This window comes from Pogoniulus pusillus, chromosome 25 (assembly GCF_015220805.1).
Source record: "Pogoniulus pusillus isolate bPogPus1 chromosome 25, bPogPus1.pri, whole genome shotgun sequence".
NCBI classification, from domain to species: domain Eukaryota; kingdom Metazoa; phylum Chordata; class Aves; order Piciformes; family Lybiidae; genus Pogoniulus; species Pogoniulus pusillus.
Window position 1 is genome coordinate 9,886,411 of NC_087288.1, and position 17,882 is coordinate 9,904,292.

A 17,882-nucleotide genomic window follows, 5' to 3' on the forward strand; every position below is an offset into this window, starting at 1 on the left:
ATTTTAACAGTCCTTAAACTCTTAAAGGTCAGAGATTTTCCTGCCTGAAAGATTAACCTCTAAACCAGGAGTCTTAGGCTGTCGTCATCATAGACTGCAAGCATCTCATTGCTACTTCCTTTAAATTGTTACACTGATCATCTTCAGCATTGATTTAAAAATGGTGGCATTTGTGATGTCCTTTGTTTGTTCTTTCAGATTTATTCTTGAGGATGCTCCTGCTTAGAGGTCCCTTTCAACCCAGGCCATTCTATGATTATTAACCAGATGAACTTTTCACAAACAGTGCTGCTAGGATCTTGAGGCTAGATGTGATCTGGTAAAGTTCTATGCAGCATCGGTAGCAAGGCTGATGCATTTTACTTTCCCATTTTAGTTGCAGCATGTCAGTGATTCATACAGCTCATTTTCCCTTTTACCAAGCTAACTTAATTTCTCCTTTGTACTTGTAGTCCGGGTGCTTGTTCTACTCCACCTTCCTTTGCTGACAGAGGAGGGAGATTTTTTTGATGGGTAAAGAACTTTGGCATGTTTCTTTGGGCACAGCAGGAGAGCCATCACTCTTCAAGAGTCCTCACTACACCTCCAAAGGTCAGATGTGCTCAAACCTCTAAGGTATCAGTTGCACATAGGAAAGGAAATACACTTTTTTTTTAATATCCACATGCCACCTAGCATGAGACTGAGGAAGTTACAAACTGGCTTGGCTGAGCCATGTGAACTTCTAAAAGCTATAATGTTATATTAAAGTTTGGGGAGCCATCTGGCCGTGCAAGCTGGACAAACTTGTTTAAATACAGTTTGTGTGCAAAGTAAATTGAGAGCACTATCTTAGCAACAGCAGGGTCACAATAAAAGTAAAGCTTAGTGCAATAAAAGTTTGCAGTTGTTACCAGAGGCCTGATTGCTTCCTCCCACAAAGGTTAGAAGCCACTCTATTAAAAACGCTTGTTCTGTCTTACTCTGCCTTTTCTGCTTCTGTTGCCACTTGGAGTATTACTCAGCAGTGAATTGAAACCATGTTTGTTTAGAAGGGGCCATGTTTGCCCTAATTCCTGAATATTCCTTTTAATTAGAGTGTTAGAAACTTGAGGTAGCTATAATCGAGTCTGCTGAACTGCTAGCTTGATTACAGAGAAGAGCTTTCAGGGACCTTTATAAATTAAGGCCTGATTTGGGCTATGAAAACCACCACATGGAAACTTCCCTGGGGGCAGTTGTCATTGTCTGCCACTGCGCTGCATGTGCAGGCAGCTTTAGACAAATCAATGCCAATTCAGAGTTGCTCAGCTTCTCACAGAAGCTTTCAGTTCAAGTATTTGCTTCGAGGTCGCTCAGCCAGCTGCAAAATAAGAAATGTCTGGGTCTCATGGGGCCTCATTTCCATGGCAAACTACCCTGCTCAGCCCTAGGAGAAACCAAACGTTTTATATGTGAAAGTGCAGAGATGACACTAGAAATCATGCTGGCTTAAATCCTAATTCACCCTGTATGTTCAAAGCTGTATAAACTGATGAGGTCTTGACTAAGAAAGGTAGCCTTTGAAATCCAGGTCTGGTGTTGGTGGGATTAAGATAGAGTGTCTTTAGAAATGAAAAGCCTTCTAGACAAAGCTTGACACAGATTCTCTACCTCCTTATCACAGATGTCTCCACAGGGGTCTTTCCCTGAATCGACCAGATGTCCTTCAAAGGCAGCAAGGAGTGGGAGTAGCCAGACACAACCTGAACAAAATTTTGAACTTTTGGGGTAGTGCACAGGCTTATTGGCTACTGAATATGAATGGAAGAGGATAAGAATGCAGCATAAAAGTAGACTGTCCTCCAGCAATTTTAGATCCCTATGGGGATTCTTTCCAGTGGGCTCTCTCTTTATTAGAATAATGGTTTACAGGACTCTTCTATCTCCATTGTGAGCAATAATCTTTAGCCATGGACTGTTTCTTTACTATGTCAAAATTATATTTGTCTAATCTTTACCATAAACAGCACCACTTGGTCCTGAGAAGAGTTAAACTCAGAAAGTTCTGAAGTTTTTTCCCAGTCACTTTCAGCACTGTTAGCTCTTTTCATTAACTGACTTGGAAGCTAGATTGTGGTGGTAAGTATATTCTTGCAAATTCTCTATAAAGTTCATTGCTTCTGAAGTGAATGCAAGGATGCCTTAAATACCCACACCCCCTTCCCCATTTTCTGCTAAAGCTTTCTACTCTCACAGGTTCAGCTTGCCAAGCCATTGGATCCACACTGGTCGATAAACCAAATCATCCCTCTCCTCCGTCTGGTTGGAGGCAGGGGCCCTCTAATTCTGGCTGGAATCAGTTGCATCTTGTGAAGATGCTTTGGGAGTCCCTTCAGGAGGATCAGAAGCAGTATGAGTTCCTCTGCTCTTTTCGGGCAAGTTTCCACTGGAAACTCATTCCAGGGAAATTTTCCTTGTGATTCACAAACTTAGACAGCTGGGATTGAAGTGGGTTTTCCATTGCACTTCCTCATGTCCTCCCCATGTTCATATAAATAAAAACCAGGGTATGCCATGGTGTGTACCTCCCAGATTCTCCCTCTGCTTCGTAGGTGCACTCAGTGTAATGGATAAGAAGTAACTTCTATTACTTAAGATAATATGACTGCATTGTCCTGGTGGTATTTAAGCCATTTTCCAAGGCTTGTGCTGTATGTCTTTGCAGGAACTCCCATCTCCAGAGGATCTCTGAAACATGAGGTATCCTGTCCTTACTTGGAGCTGGGAGATGTTTGCTCAGAGACAGCTTTGCAGGTGAACCAAAGGCAGGACCTAGTCTGGCACATTGCAGCTTGGTCTTTTCATAGCTCTGATGTTTTTTAGGAAGGCTTGGCAATTTCCATGGCCTACCTTGAAGAAAAAGAAGTGATGCTTGACTGAAATCTTCAGGGTGTTGTTGGAAATGCTGACCTTCAGCATTGACAGAAATATTTGCTGTTTCGTGCTTTTTGAGTCACTACTCATCCTACTTCACACCATTCAGTTGACTAGAGCTCAAGTACCAGAAACTCTTTGGCCTTTCTAACAACATAATGCTAAGGGTTAGGGCTGGTCTGGCCACTAAACCAGTGACAAGTACTCTCTATGAAGCTCTCTCCTTTCCTAACAGAAAAGAGACAGGGAATAAGGGAGAAGTACTTAGGGGCTGGAAAAGAAAAACTCATACAGCTTTAATGAAACTAATAATAATAATAGAAATATGTATAAAACCAGTATCAAGCCCAACACCCCTGATGACAATGAGGTCAGCATCACCACTGCTACTGCAGCAGGCACTGGGGAAGTCCCAGACTGGAACTGAATTCAGTAACACATGGATCAGGATCAAAGTCCTCCTTGATTTCTTGCCATTGAAAAGTGAGCTTGACCCTTATGATCCCTCCATTCTGTGGAACAGAATGCCTTGTTGGTCAGGTTAAGGTAACCTGTTCCCTTTCTGCCAGCAGCCAGCTCCCTCAAAGTGATACACAAGACTTAGCAGTGCCCTTGGTCTGTAGAGAAGCAAGTATAAGCAAGAGCCTTTCTGCATACCATTCCTTAGCACTAACTGTAAACACGATGCTATCACTACTAGAATCAGACACTGTGAAAACATGCTTTTAAGTCTCTGAGAAGCCACTGAAGTAAAATCACTGAGCATAGTTCTGTTCCAGCTCGAATGAGGACCTGTAAGAACTTAAAAAACAGTCTCACTGCTTCCTCACACCATGGAAGATCGACCTTAGGTCGTCACTGCCACATAGCAGTTTTGTGTATCTTCACCACAGCTGCCAGTGTTGTTCCTTCAAGCCTGTTTCCTAAGAGGTCCCCACCTCCATACGGCAGTGGTAGTTCACTTCTTTCCATAGCCCGAGCTTCCTCACCCCTCTTTGACTGCTCTTCAGATCCTTTTGAATATTTTCATCTTCCCTTAGGTGCATTATTAGCAGGAATTTCTGGCTGATCTTCCACCCTTTAAAGTTCTTTCTAAAGGGCTGAGTCTCAGAATCATTTTGGTTGGAAGATGCCTGAATTACCATTAACCCTGCACAACCCAAGCCCACCACTAAACTGTGTCCCACCGCCTCCCTGGGCAGCCTCTTCGAGTGTTTGAGAACCCTTTCAGTGAAGATTTTTTTCCTTATCTTTAGCCTAAACCTCCCCTGGTGTCACTTGAGGCTGTTTCCTCTTGTCCTATCACTTGATACTAGGGGGAAGAGACCAATACCCCACCCACCTCACTCCAGCCTCCTTTCAGGGAGCTGCAGACTAAACCTCAGCTCCCTCAGCTGCATCTCATAAACCCTGCCGCAGCTGCATCTCATAAACCCTGTCCTTCTCTTCATAAAAGCACAGGTGTTTTGCTTCCCTCTGCTTTTAGGTGGCCATTTTGTGGACCATGAGCAGTCCGAACACCTTTGCCTTCACACAGAAGGAAAGCTGCAGGAATGGAGAAGGGGATCTGGAGGAACGGAGGACGAAACTGGCGAGGCTGGAGAAGGAAATGGGCAGGAATGTAGAAGCAGCTCTCCCCCCCGAAAGCAGACGGGCTGGGGGCGGGCCCTGCGCGGCCGCCGCTTGCTGCTGCCGCCGCTTCTGCAGCCTCTGCCGGCGGCGGGAGGAGTTCATGGCGGCGCCGGAGCGGGTAAGGAGCGGGTCTGGAGGGGCCAAAGCGGGGCGGGCGGGAGGGAGCGCGGGTCCCTCGCTGTGTCCCGGGAGAGCCTGCCCCCGGGGAGCTGAGGGGTTCTGCTGAAAGGGGAATTTTAGCCTGTGCTGGAGGCGCCGGCAGAAGTTCTGGCATGAAACGGGCCGGTGAATGAGGCTGCTTTGTTTTGGTTTGAGGACGGGATTTAAAGATGGGTATTTGGTTCCCTTGCTTTTTTAATACTGTTTTGTCCATTCTTTTTCCTGATGTCATCTTTCCCTTTTTTTCCCTTCTCTTTCCCTCTTTTTTACTTCTTTCTCCTTCCTTCGTCTTCTCTTTCTTTTTTTTTTCTCTTTCCCTCTTTTTTTCTTCTCTCTCTTCCCCTCTTTCTCTCTCTTCCCCCACCCTTCATTTTTCCTCCTTTTGTTTTTCTTTTTTTGTTTCTCTTCCCTCGCTTCCCTCCTCTCTTTTATATTTCGTTTCCTTTAAACATAATTTTCTTTAAAATAATGGTCTTTAAAGTAGCAGTGATGAAGAAGGGCTGCCCTTGTGTGCGGTACCCAGAGCTTTGAACCACTGCAGAGTTCAGTGGGACTTGGGAGAAGAGCTCCCACAGGATCTGGCTCCCATCACTTTTGCCTGCTTGGGAGGCTGGAGCAGCTGAGAAGTTGGTTTGGTTTGTTTTCTAGTGGATCAGCTGCTGTGTTGAACTGTGGATGTAGGCTGCTGATGTTTAAAGTTGTTGCTCTCCTGTAAATTGAGTAGGGTGTGAGGCTTTGGGCAAGCGATGGCAGCAGATCCAGAAGGAAGTGCTCACTAAAGGGAGAAGTTTTTGTTAAGGGTTTGGGTTTGGTTGTGTTTTTTTGATGTAGGTTTTCTGATATTTGTGGCAAATAAAGCTCTTCTGGAATGTGTGTGTGGAAATGCTGACTAAGGTATTTTACAAGAGCTTGGCAAAAGTTAAAGTTGTATAAGTCTCTGTTTACCTTCCTCGGTGTTTTTTTTTCTCTGAGGTGGGGCAGACTAGAAACTCCCCCTGGTTTCTCTGTAAACAGGCCCCAGATTTTTTGGGGAGAGTGGTAATGACTGTCTGGAGAGGAGGGAAGAAAATTATGGAGCCTGAGGCTCTTGCATGTGATCTGTCAACTTGCTGTTCCTTGTCTGGAGGCTGAGACTCTGCAGCATCTGTAGGACAAGAAGAAAAAGAGGCAACTGAAGACAAAACCTTGAGTTGCTTTGGCTTGGTGGGCTGAAATGATACCTAAAGCAGGAAAATGTTGCCAGGGAAAGATTAGTTGCTTTCTTGACTGTGTGGGTAGCCACAGGGAGAAGGGACTGTGGCACTGCTCTCTGTAAGTAGTGCAGCACAGAAATACGTTGTGAAACAGAGAACATAGCTGGAGTTGTAAATCACATCACTGGGAAATTATGCCTGAAGGCAGGTACGATGCTCTTGTTTCAATCTCAGGTCTGATTCTTCTTCTCACTATCTCATTGTGTGCAGAATGCTTTTCTCTATCACATTATGTGTTATGGTAAGCTTAATGGCCCAGCCTTTTGATAGGGCTGTGCAAATCCAGATGTCTAAGTAGCAAATTAATGTATTCTTACGTTTTGGTCTGTGTGAGTGTTAATACCAGTATGAAATGCACCCAGTAACGTGAATAGAGACGCACTATTGTGGACAGTGTTTGGTAAACAAAATGTGGAGTACTGAATCCAGGTCTGGAGCCTAGGAAGGACGTACACCTGATGAAGCAGGTCCAGAGAAGGGCCATGAAAATGATCAGGGGGTTGGAGCACCTCTGCTGTGAGGACAGGCTGAGGGAGGTGGGGTTGTTTAGCCTGAAGGAGAGAAGGCTCTGGGGAGAACAGCAGCCTTCAGTCCATGAAGGGAGCCTACAAGAAGCATGGAGAGATACTTTACAAAGCCTTGCAGTGATAGGACAAGGAGCAATGGCTTCAAAGTAGAGAAGAGCAGATTTAGATTGGATGTTAGGAACAAGTTCTTTACTATGACAGTAGAACACTGGGGAGGTAGCTGAGGCCCCATCCCTGGAAATATGCAAGGTGAGGCTTGACAAGGCTCTGGACAGCCTGATCTAATTGAGGATGCCCCTGCTGACTGTTGGAGGGTTTGGACTAGATGACCTTTGGGGGTCCCTTCCAGCCACCCCATTCTATGAGTCTGTGGTTCCTCCTGTCCAGCACTATTTGTCTTTGACTTTTGGTTGGTATAAATAGGAGCTGGAGTCTTCTGCTTCAGAAGACTAGGAAACCCACAGATCTATCTTACTTTTGGGGTTTTTTTAATAGATCCATAGAATGCCAGTTTGGAAATGACCTCGAGGGTCATCTACTCCAACCTGTCAGGGTAAGAATACAGTGTAAATTAGATGGCCCAGCACCCAGTCAAGCTGAGCCTTGAAACTGTCTAATGTAGATGAATCCATCACCTCACTTGTGAGTTTATTCCAACTTTTAATTGTTTGAATGGTGAAAAACGTTTTTTCTGGTGTCCAATCCGAATCTCCCAAGTGCCCACTACCCTTCAAGGGTCTTTACCATGTCTTTACCAAGTTTTTGGAGAGGAACCCAAATGAAGCTTTTTTAGGTGACTGTGTTATGAATTTCTGCCATAATCTTCATTTGGATCTCCATCCAAATAAACAAGAATTTGACTGTGACCCTCCTTTTCATTAGTGCAGGTGTTCTTATTAAGGCTTTAAGGCAAGGAGAAGGGGACTGTCCTGCAGCTGAGGAGAGAGTTGGTTGGTCAGAAAATGTTACTAATAGCTGTCAGGCAGTACTTCTCAGACAGGAGAACTCTGTAACTCTTACATCATGTGTTAGTCTCCAGGAAGTGGTTGGTTGTTGGGCACTGAAAAGCATGAGATAATCTTACATGTGGATAAAAATGAAAAAAGCAACAGGATAATGTGTGATGTCATTCGGTGACATTGCTAAATATAGTGGTGCTGTTAGCTTCCCTGCTTTCTATTATTCACCACTGAGATTAGTGCAGGGGTTTTTGAGGTATCCTTTTGTGTTGTGTGCTCTTTGTGGCGTTATATCACATCGCTTCCCTTGGACACAGCAAACACTAGCAGAGAACTAGGTTTTAATTTCTTTCTGACCATGACCAGTTTAATATTTTGAAGGGAGCTGTGTGCCAAAGTGTTCAGCTTTTTTTGTTTGGGTGTTTTTTTCCATTTAGAGGGCTGCTTAATCCTTAAACACACACCCCACAACCCTCCCTGCCCCCAGAATAACAGCAAAAAAACCCTCCAAACACCAAAAAAAAGAAAGAAAAAGGCTGTTTATTTTGCAGAAGTGGGACAGCCACCCATAATTGCATTCCTGCTGCTTGGTAGAGTATTAGAAATCTCTGCCCCTTCTCAGAGGGAGGGGTTTGGAATGTTAAACTACTGCAGTGCTGCCGTGACAAGAGTACTTTTATGGGATGTTTGTGCTTTCCTAATAATAACAGATTTCCTAAACACAGATTAAAAATTGCTTCAGTAGATGCAGTAAGATTCCATCAACTTAGTGACCTGCAGAAGCACTGTAAATAAAAATAGATTTGTTTTCTTGTCTCTGGCCATAGGCCAGAGCTCTATGCTGAGGGTTTGTTGGCTTCTTTTTTCATTAAAAACAAAAAACAACCACCAACAACCTAAGCCTTCTGTATGGTAAAATGTCAGCAAGTGTCAGTAAACAGTTTACATGAGACTTTTCTGCAGCTGTCCACTGGCTGTCTGAAGTCTGCCTAGGGAGTGCAGGATAAGCAGTCTCTATGGTGATGCTGAGGAGGAGCTGGCTGAGTAAACTGAATGGGAGTGAGAACAGAAGCAAGCACATTACAGGGGTGCACCAGCGCTGCTCCCTGCTGCTCAACAGACCAGCAACCTTTGCCTCTTCCCTACACTCTCCATCATCTAACTGGGAGGTTTCATTTGCAGGAAGAAGAAAAGCCCTGTGGAGAAACATGTATGCACATAGTGAAATGAATTAGAGATATGTAGCTTGTTTAACTAGATAATAGGAAGAAATTAAGTGCAACAGCATGAAGTAGTCAATCAAAAGCCAATCTCCAGCTACAAACAGTTTAAGGATTGCAGTCTTGTGACAAGCACTTTGTAACATTAAAGAAAAAGGGTTTGTCCACCCATGGCTAGCTACTTTGCTTCAAGAAAAGGCAGTTTACACGTTCCATCACACCTTGCAATCACATCCTGCACAGTGTTAGAAGGCACGGTGATGTCCTGGGAGAAAGAGCATAAAACTACTGAGTAGTTAATATGGATTTGACCAGGCTTTTTATTGTTTCTTCTACAGAAAGGAGAGTTTGCTCTTAAAGTTGTTTGGTACAACACAGAGGCACATTTTGTGGTTCATAGGGTTTAATCTTGGTCTTATTTGAGTAAGCAAAATTGCTCCTATTGCCTTTGCTATCAGATTGTGTCCTCTTAAGGTTTTTCTGGCCATTCTGTTTGCCACCAAGTGCAGCATGAGCTCAGGTATGCCCCATCCTGCCTTTTGACTTACCAAGCTGGAGTTTGAAGATACTACCAGACATAACTACATCAAAGGAGGTTGTAGCCATGTGGGGGTTGGCCTCTTCTCCCAGGCAACAAAGGGACACAGTCTCAAGTTGTGCCAGGGAAGATACAAGCTGGATGTTAGGAGGAAGTTCTCAGAGAGAGTGATTGGCATTGGAATGGGCTGCCCAGGGAGGTGGTGGAGTCGCCATCCCTGGAGGTGTTCAAGAAGAGCCTGGATGAGGCACTTAGTGCCATGGCCTAGTTGATTGTCTAGGGCTGGGTGGTTGGTTGGATTGGCTGATCTTGGAGGTCTCTTCCAACCTGCATGATTCTATGAAAAGGGGCTGACTTTCAGAAGTTGGGTGCAAAAACTAGCCAGAGGAATGTGGGTAAGTTATGCTTACTTCTGCTCTGGGGATGTGCATGCTGTCAAAAGCTGAAAGCTTTAATTCCCCCCAGCTCTCAGGGCCAAGAGTAACAAATTCCAAACTAAATAGATTAGCTGTGAGTCCCAAACTTCTCCCAGCTCTGCTTATGCCTCAGTGTGAGCAATGTAAATACAATTTGGCATTACCCTTTGAAGTTGGTGTCTACTTTTGGACTGTTACATCAGTTGTTTATTTTGTGAAAGCAGAGAAATGAGTAATGCAGTGGCAGGCTTCATCCATGCATGTATCCCAAACCTAAGAAATTCCTATTTTCCATCAGTTATGCCTTTTGCCTATTTCAGAGGTATAGGTTGGAGAACTTTTGTGTCTAGGAGAGAGAGAGCATAGTTAAAAGTGCAGCCAAATGTAGCCTCCACATTTGAGGTAAATGAACATAAATGAAGCAGGTAGAAGGTATGCCCAAGTTTTCTTGCATAGTTAAGTGAGAAAGCAATGATACAAAGAGTTTGGCTGTAAAATACAGTGATGAATATGCCATATTTTACTTGGATGTCACATCTAGGGTATCTTATATGTACACTTATTTTGTTTATTGCTCAAAGTGCAGAGAATTTATACTTTCCTGTGATACTATTGTACACTACTACAGTGTATAATAGTAGTGTGCACTACTGCACATAAATTGGGGTCCATAGTTGTTCTGGAAGGGTGGAAAATAAAATGACCAGGCATTGTCCACAAGCAGAGTAGCTCATACAAAGTGCTCATCTTATTTTGTAGGGATTACTTACAGAACCATAGAGTGGTAGAGGTTGGAAGGGACCTTTGGAGATCATCTAGTCCAACCACCCTGTCATAGCAGGATCACCTAGAGCAGACTGGACTTGAAGAAGTTATTCAGCATGAGAGTGGTGAGAGCCTGGAATGGGTTGCCCAGGGAGGTGGTTGAGGCCCCATGCCTGGAGGTGTTTAAGGCCAGGCTGGAAAAGGCTGTGGCCAGCCTCATCTAGGGTAGGCTGTCCCTGCCCATGGCAGGGGGGTTACAACTAGATGATCCTTGTGGTCCCTTCCACAATCCTGACTGATTCTATGCTTCTAGGTTGCACAAGACAGCATTCAGATGTGTTTTGAAAGTCTCCCCAGAAGGAGACTGAACAGCCCCTCTGGGCAGCCTGCTCCAGTGCTCAGGCGCCCACATAGGAAAGCTTTTCCTCATGTTGAGGTGGAGCCTACTGGCTTCCCACTTGTGTCCACTGCCCTTATTGCAATCCCAGGGCACCAGCGAAGAGAGACTGGTCCCTTCATGACACCCATCTTTAAGTTCTTGTGGTGGTTTGGCCCAGGTCTCCTTAAGAAAGCCGTAGAAAGCCTTAAGAAAGCCGGGAGAAGCAGAGGTCCAGGAGGTGGGTCCCAGAAATCATAGTTTTGTTGTTCAGTCCAATAATTGTGCTATCACTTTTTAAGTGAGCAGCAAAGGCAAATGTTTCTCTTTTCTCCTCGTTCCTCTGGCTCTCTGGAGGGAGTCCTTACCTGGTAAACCAGGGGGGAGTAAACTGTCTGCAGCCTTCAAGGCCACACTGAATTTCATGCTGTGCAGCCAAGGCCCATTTGGGCCTAACGGGAGACAAGGAGGGGGGCAGAAAACAAGCAGTGTGGTTTTGTGGTCTGGTTTGGGTGGGGGTACAGTTCTGGGGGAGTCCTCATGTATCCTGAATCTGTGTCAGGTGTTAAGGATTCATGTACAGAGCTTTTCTGTACTCCTCTTCAGTCGGAGTGTATTTTACTCCCTTTGGGAATAAAATAATTCACTTCTGTCCACTCTTAAAACTTACACAGCTCTTTGTAAACACTGAGCAGATCCCTTCTCAGTCTTCTCTTCTCCACTCTAAGCAGCCCCAGGTCTCTCAGCCTTTCCTCATCAGACAGATCTTCCAGTCCCTTGATCTTCCCTGTAGCTCCTCCTCAGACTCTCACCCAGTAGTTCCCTGTCCCTCTTGAACTAGGGAGCCTAAAACTGGACACAGTACTCCAAGTGAGGCCTCATTAGGGCAGAGTAGATGGGCAGGAGAACCTCTCTTGTCTTAATATGCCCCATGATACCATTTGCCCTCTTGGGCACAACAACACACTGCTTTCTCATGGTCAGCTTACTGTCCACCAGGACTCCAAAGTTCTTTTTCATGGAGTTACTGTCCAGCATATCAACCCCTAGGCTGTATTGGTGCAGGGAGTTATTCTTGCCAAGGTGCAGGACTCTACCCTTGCCCTTGTTGAATCTCATCGAGTTTCTCCCCATCCAGCACTCCAGTATGTCCAGATCTCACTGAATGGCAGCACAGCCTTCTGGTGTGTCATTTAACTGTTTTGTCACACCATGTGTAGGCAAATCTGCCCTTTTTGAGCTTGGACCAATTTGTGAGGTTGATATTTGCTTGGTAAGACCCCATCATGCATGTGGCACAAGTAAGATTAAGTGCTCAGGTGTTACAAAAAGACCTCGTTTGAGATTGTCTGGCTGAAGAGTTTTGAAGGCACGTTATCCTCTGGAGCTCAAGAGGCAGTAAGGAATGTGTTTATAAAATTAGGCTTTTCTGGGTGCTTTGGAATGTTAGTGCACTGTGCTGGTTCGGGTGCTGCTGCTCCCCTGCTGTGGAGGAGATGCTCAGGGTGAGGGTGCACTCTGCTGGATGACAAGTCAGCATCCTCAGCTGGCTGAGGACCAAGTTGTAGCTGGATTAAAAGTGCTGAAATCAATACCTTGAGTTGCACCTTAGGGCAAGTAGCAGGTTGATATTGCTGTTTTGCTGTAGGAAGAGGTAAAGGGGACAAGAGTTGAGCAGGACTTCTTCTGCAGTTTTAATCTGGGATTTTCAAAACAAGGAAGGAGTCAGTAATGGCTAGAGCCCATGAAATTTGTCAGTAATGGGATTGGATACCCCCGAGGTATTAAAAAGAACAAATTAAGCCACAATGACTGATTATTAAATGCTGAGGGATTGAATTAATCTGATAAATGGGAAGATTGTTTTCAGGCAGAAGAGGATGAACAGAGTCACAGCTTTTGGGCTGGCTGGAACTGCTGCCTTTTGGTTTATTATAGAACAACATAAAAGCTGTTATTTCAGCCAGTTTTTTTGTTAGCAGTTTCAGTGTTGTAAAAATGGTATTTCCTGTTGCATATTTGAACAAGATTCCACCCGTGCTTGTAATTTAAATGTTAGGGCCTGTGTGACATGTGGTACTGGAGATCAATGGCATCTCGTATCCTTTTCCACGCCTTTCATTTACAGTGGTCCCACATGAGCCTTCTGGAGGCAAAACACATCTGTCCAAAGCCTGAATTTACTACGGTTTTTGAGGAAGAACATTCCAGTTCTTAAGAAGGAATTTGGAGCACTTTATAAAACAAAAAAGAACTTGAGAGATGAAGTGACTTTGTAGTGTTGTGCAGATGTAAAACATCGAAGCACAAGCTATGTAAAGACCAATCCTAGATGAATCATAGAATGGTTTGGGTTGAAAGGGACCTCCAGAGGTCATCTAGTTCAGCCCCCGTGCAGTCATCAGGGGCATCCTCAACTAGATCAGAGCTCTGTCGAGCCTCACCTTGCATATCTCCAGGGATGGAGTCTCAGCTACCTCCCTGGGCAAACTGGCCCAGTGTCATAGTAAAGAACTCGTTCCTAACATCCAATCTAAATCTGCTCTTCTCTAGTTTGAAGCCATTGCTCCTTGCCCTGTCACTGCAGGGCTTTGTAAACAGTCTCTCTCCATCCCTCCTGTAGGCCCCCTTCAGGTACTTGAAAGATGCTATTCGCTCTCCCTGGAGCTTTCTCTTCTCTGGACTGTATAACCCCAGCTCCCTCAGCCTCTCTTTGTAGCAGAGGTGCTCCAACCCCCTGATCATTTTCGTGGCCCTCCTCTGGACAGGCTTCATCAGGTCCACGTCCTTCCTGCTCTGAGGGCTCCAGAGAACGGTGCAGCCTGAAACGCTTGAGAATCTGTGTTTCCTTTTATTAGCCTGACATTAGAGAAACAGCTTTTGAAGAACCATTTGGGCTTTTTTCCTCCATTACTATCAGTCAGCTTTGGAGCTCAGTGAGCAATAGCAGGGGACCCACTATCTAGATCAACCTATTTCTAAAGGTTGCATGTGTGTTTTCATTCACATCAGTGACTTTATTTTTTCCTTTGTCAGAACATGTATTTGGAACAGTAAAGAAAATTGAAAGCTACCAGCCTCTGATACATGTACATTGAGGGTATTTAATTGCAGGTGAGAGCTTCATCTGCAAAAGTAATTTTTTAAAAGACATTTACTGACTGAATTTCAATAGTTGGTAGGTGAATTTCAAATCTCTTTGTTTAGTTTGTTTTGGCACAGGAAAAAAGCCTGCCAAAACAGGCTGTAACATCACATTTTACAAAGTGAACAGTAACAGACATTGAGGAAAACAAAATTAAACATCTGGAACTAATGAAGGATGCTGAAAAACTTCATTTTTAACAAGAAAGGAAGATGGGCTGCAAAATGTATTTTTTCCTGTAAACAACATTTGTTTTCTACTTATATTCCTCTTATGTTTTCTTTTTCAATGTCATGTCTCAGTATTTGGTGATCCACTCCTTCAGTGTGGCTCTCATGCAAATGTTCAGCAAGGCCAAGTGCCAGGTGCTCCACCTGGGTCACCGCAACCCCATGCTAAGCTACGGACTTGAGGATGTGTGGTTGGAAAGCTGCAGCTTGGAGAGGGATCTGGGGTATTGGTTGACAGTTGGCTGAGTGTGAGTCAGCAGTGTGCAGGTGGCCAAGAAAGTCAATGGCATCCTGGCTTGGATTAGGAACAGTGTGGCCAGCAGTCACAGGGATGTGATTGTCCCTGTCCTCAGCACTGGTGGTGTGCTCAGTTCACACACCCTGAGTGTTATGTTCAGTTCTGGGCCCTTCACTACAGGAAGGACATTGAGGCCCTGGTGCATGTCCAGAGAAGGCCAGTGAGGCTGGTGAAGGGCCTGGAGCACATGGTCCATGAGCAACAGTGGAGGGAGCTGGGGTTGTTCAGTCTGGAGAAGAGGAGGCTGAAGGGAGACCTCATTGTCCTCTACAACTCCCTGAAGGGGAATGAGAAGGGGGCAGCCTCTTGCCTTTGGTGTCAAGTGACAGGAGCAGAAGAAGTGATTTCAGGCTGTGTCAAGGGGCGCTTGGGCTGGGTATTAGGAACTATTTCTTCCCACTGGAATGGCCTGTCAAGGGTGGTAGTGGAGTATCCATCCCTGGGCATGTTCAAGTGGTGTGTGGATTTGGTGCCTAGGGCCATGGTTAGGTGTTGACCTAACCATGCTGGATCGAGGGTTGGACTGGATCATCTTTGAGATCTCTTAGAACTGGATGTATTCTGTGGTTCTGTGAACAGCTGCTCAGGCTGCTCAACTCACCATTGTTCCACTGAGCTTTGCATCGTACCCTGGCACCATCCCTGCAGCCCCTCCAGACAGAAAGGCTTTCTCTCCTCTCCTTCAGTATGGTATTTTGGATTGCATATCTCTTGTAAAAGCCAGAAGAGTTTTTAATGGCTCTGAGTGAGCATCCTATAAGCTGCCATTAACAAACAACACATCTGAAGATGAAGCAAGGTCTGAAAACCCAAAGATTTCCCACTCTAGAAATAATCAATGTATGCTGCTGAAGGAGCAATGCCAACAGCTGCAGAGAGAGAAGGGTGTGGGACAGGAAGAGAAAGTGATGACCGAGTCAGAGACCGAATAGATGGGATTTTTCCTTTCCACTGCCACTCTTTCTTTTGACAAAGTGGTTGTGTGGGTGGAGGATACACTGGGAGTTGTGTGTGTCTGAACTATGATAGTCATTTGGAACTTGTTTGCTCCTTTTCTCTCTGGAAGTGCAGAGGAGAGTGCTTATCAAATAGCTAGCATAGTGCAAATATTTGCACTGAACAAAAAAGTCAAGACTTCAGAGTCCTACTCCATGTTTTCCAATGCTGGAGCCCTCAAAGCAAGAAGGAAATGGATTTGTTGGAGAGGATCCAGAGGAGAGCCGCAAAGATGACCAGAGGGCTGTAGCACTTCTAGAAGGATAAGGTGAGCAAGTTGGGTGTGTAGAGGCTGGAGAATGGAAGGCTCTGGGGAGACCTAATAGCAGCCTTCCAGTACCTGAAGGGGGCCTATAAGAAAGCCATTGAGAGACTTCTAAAAGGGCCTGTGGCGATAGGACAAGGGGCAGTAGTTTTAAACTAGAACAGGGTAGGTTTGGATCAGACATTAGGAAGAAGCTCTTCACCATGAGAATGGTAAGACACTGGAATGGGTTGCCAAGAGAAGCTGTGGACACCTTGCCCCTGGAAGTGCTTAGGAGCAGCCTGGTCTAGCAGGAAATGTCCCTGCTGGTGGCAGTGGAGTTGAAACTAGATGATCTTTTAAGTGGCTCCCAACTCGAGCCACTCTATGATGATTTTATGGTTACTGTCAGTACTTACAAGCATACAACATCGTGGAAGGGGATCCAGCAATGAGTGGCCACAAGTTTCTCAAGAAGAATGCTGAAGAAGATGGTGTCAAAGGCTTTAGTAAAGTCCAGGTAGACAACGTCCACAGCCTTTCCCTCACCCACCAGGCAGGTCACCTGGTCATAGAAGGGAGGTCAGGTTGGTGAGGCAGTGCCTGCCCTTCATGAACCAATGCTGGCTGGGCCTCATGTCACTTGTAGTGATTCGTAGCTTGAAGATTTCACTTGGCTGAACTTTACCACCTCTAGAAATGAAGCATTCTTAGAGTGGCTGTTTTTAGCTCTGTGATTATAGGCTGTAGTGCCATGCAGTTCATGAATGGCCTCACTGTGTCTGTCTGACTGCCCTGAAGGGAATAGCTTTACACCCATTGGTGCACTACCTTAATTAATAGGAGTAACATTTGTGCAGGTGGCTTTATCTCTATGAATGCTGCCTTCTGTGTGCTTTCAGGCAAATGGGAATAAGTTCTGACATAGCAAGAATAACTCTTTATCACATGAATGATGTTTGTATGTGCCCTGTGGTGCTTCATTGTACTTGATTCCTCCTCAGTCATTAGCAATCTATTGTTTGCTGCTTCATCAGCCAAGGCCAGTTGGGAGGATGAGCTTTGGACACAACATACCCTACATAAGGATTTACGTTTCAGATTGTGACGGAAACCTACAGAAAAGCTGGAGGGGGATTTTTTATAAGGCCCTGTAGTGATAGAACAAAGGGAAACAGTTTTAAACAAGAGCAGATCTGGACTGAATCCTTTATTATGAGGGTAGTGAGGCACTGGAACAGGTTGCCAGGGAAGTTGTGGATGCTTAAATCCTGGAAAAATTGAAGACTAGGCTGGATAAAGCTTTGAGCATCTTGGTCTAGTAAGAGGTGCCCCTGCCCATGGCAGGGAATTTGAAATAGATAATATTCAAAGTTCCTTGCAACTGAAGCCATTCTGTGATCATATAATGTAGAACCATGAAGGAAAGACAGTTCTTTACTGGTTGCAGTCCTGCTCTGAGGACATTTATTGGAGCTCTTTAACAAAGATGCTTTGTTTGCTGAAGTACCATTTATTAATTGGCTGAAAGACCTGTCCTTTTTCCAGGCTGTCAGCCAATTCAGTGCTTAGCAGGTGTATACATTGTCACTTGGCTTTGTCTTTCTTTAATGTTTTATCTCTGGTGAATTCTTGTAGTCTACCTTTCCACAAGGATGTATTGCTTATCCTTAGGGCTAAGTCGTTTAACACTTATCCACCCCATCCCCTCCCTTCCCCCATCTCCCTCATGTACCGTCTCTAAAAGCTGTGAAGCAATTCCTGTTCAGATCTGGAAGGCATTTAGGATGAGTCTGGAAGGGTCTGGGGAACAGGTCTTGTGAGGAGTGACTGAGGGAGCTGGGATTCTTGGTCTGAAGAAAATGAGGCTCAGAGGAGACCTTCTGGAAAATCTGTCCCCATTCCAAGACACACATAAGATGTAGCTGTGTGCTACAAGTGGTCCTGTACCACTATAGGGCTCTCTCCTCTCTCTGATCTATAGGCTGCATACATCAGATGCTCTGGCCAGCCCATAAAGCTTTTCCTTTGATCCCCCCAGCCCAAGAGAGCAGCAGGGATTCATGCTCAGTTTATCTGTTTCTGCATAGCTGTCTAGGTTCTAATTTAAATTCCCAGGGACTCAAATATAGCTGATAGAACCAATAACAATTTATAGAGTGCCCTTCCCTCTTCCCCCTTCTTTCCCAAAAGAGAAGGAATTAGATGGAGAGAGAGGAAAGGTATGCA

General features: G+C 45.0%; 1 protein-coding gene across 5 annotated transcripts in view; it reads left to right on the forward strand.

The window, feature by feature from the left end:
* Nucleotides 1–4,367: 4,367 nt before the first annotated feature.
* The window catches only part of STON1 (stonin 1), a 29,966-nt gene continuing 16,451 nt past the window's right edge, over nt 4,368–17,882 (forward strand). For 4 of the 5 annotated variants that reach the window (XR_010307030.1, XM_064164387.1, XM_064164388.1 and 1 more), the window contains exon 1: nt 4,368–4,645. The gene's annotated coding sequence lies outside the window, so the exon portion shown is untranslated. The remainder of the gene's footprint in view (nt 4,646–17,882) is intronic. The other variant, XR_010307029.1, reaches the window with a different exon arrangement.